Raw genomic sequence first — 2021 nt, 5'->3', positions numbered from 1 at the left:
TCAGGCACAACACTATATATACATATGTGTGTGTGTGTGTGTGTGTGTGTGTGTGTGTGTGTGTGTGTGTGTGTATAATGGCATTTGGTTGTCTATTTCTTGCAACTAAATAACCTGTTTGTTTAGTTACATCAACATTTCTTATTAACATCGTTGCGCACTTCAGGAGGATACTTCAAGTTAAGCCTCCTTTTCTGGTTGCACTGATCATTCAATTTAAATACCAAATATTATGTTTATAAATACAGGTAATAGTCTCTTGTAATCATGCCCCTCTTTATTGTCTCAAGCTCAAACAATTCAAACATTTCCCTTTTTAGTTTCCTGACTAATTAGGCTCATAAAACACATGATCCAGTTATGTCATTTAAAAAATGCAAAATGTTTACTGATTAACTGAAATAGAGAAATAGCAGATAAAGTTATTTTTAGTTTTTTCAAAAACAGGTATTACCTGATTGGGTCACCTCATACAATGATAAATTACACTTTTTTGTACAAAAAATGCTGCAGTCCTTCAGGACATCAAATTTGAATCTGCTCTCAATGATTCTTTGATTTACCGAGGGATAACACCATGTGTCGGATTTAGCCCTTGAAGTTCAGAAATCTTTTTGAGCCCCCTTATCTTGCAATTACCCTCAGTGGTCTGTGACTTTTATTGGATCCTAAAGGGGCATGGGGTTCCTTGGGAATGTGAAAACTGGGTAAGTGTAAACTTTTAGTGTAATCCTAATTGAATCATGTGAATTTACAAAGTTGAAATAAGGTGGAGAATACAATAAACCAACATAATATCCCTTAAGTATCTAAAGAATCGTGTTCTACACACAAAATAATAAAATAACTGATATCATTCGAACATGCATCATTAGATATGGTACTCTAAGGCTGAAAATCATAATGTGAGCAGTCAGAAAGTTGCAGTCACCCATCTGCTCATGTGGATAATGGCTAAAGGCGGACAGGTGAAGATTGCCTCTCTTCACAGGCCAGCAGTGGGACAGACACAGGTTATCTTGTTTTCTTGGCAGCAAATTGCGGTTTTCATGAACATGACCTTAATAAAATGACATAATCAGGCACTGGGCCACAAGCTCAGGCACAAACAGGTAATTTCATCATGACAGCGAAATGTAAGTGAGGAGCAGAAGTGGAAAAAACATTTGCTTTAGAAGTGGCTGGCAACAAAAAGAGCACTCCAATTATTTAATAGATTTATTTTCTTTTAAACATTGCATCGGAGCAACCATAAGGAGTCTTCTTATCCTTGTTATTTTAATCCTGTATATTTTATAATCGTATTATCAAACCATATTTAGGGTATTTGAATAAGACAAACTACGTCAACATAGCTCCTAAAGTGTTATCAATGAATATGTCTTGATTGCCCATGATGATGAGCAGGCCAAACAATTATTTTCACAGACCTTCTCAGGCATATTTATACTAATTCTATTTTGCTGTTTAGGCTTCATACAGGGCATTATTTCTAGATGGAAAAAAAAATTTAAACAAAAAGAAAAAATAAATAACTTTGAATTATTTAAACAATTATTTCTAATCCTAATCCAACAGTATTGCTAACCAGCAAACTGATGTTGAATAAGAAATATTGTTTATGCTATTTGATTGTCTTTTCTAACCCTCATGATAAAATTGCAAACATTTTTGCACGAGTGTTATTCACTAGAATGGTCCCTTCTGCAAAGTCCACTTGTTTCTGACAAAGAACACCTTAAAGGGCAATTTTATTTAAATTGTATGTTTAAAAAAAAAAGCAGCTGACTAGACTATTTAATGTCTCTTGTTGTTACGCATTGCCAAGGTAACCAGCTGAGCTAAAGAAACTAGGTCCTTCTTCTTCGTGTTTATATAAAATAACTTTTGCTGTGCATTACCTCCACCTTCTGAAATGCAATGAGGGACATTAAAGGAAATGTCCGGTCATATTCTGGGTTCAAACTTCTGAAAGTACTTTAAATATGAAATTATTACACACTTTTCAATAATTGATAGGC

The sequence above is a fragment of the Cyprinodon variegatus genome, unplaced genomic scaffold, assembly GCF_000732505.1.
Source record: "Cyprinodon variegatus isolate N-32 unplaced genomic scaffold, C_variegatus-1.0 Scaffold197, whole genome shotgun sequence".
In the NCBI taxonomy this organism is placed as follows: domain Eukaryota; kingdom Metazoa; phylum Chordata; class Actinopteri; order Cyprinodontiformes; family Cyprinodontidae; genus Cyprinodon; species Cyprinodon variegatus.
This window is presented reverse-complemented; position numbering follows the sequence as displayed.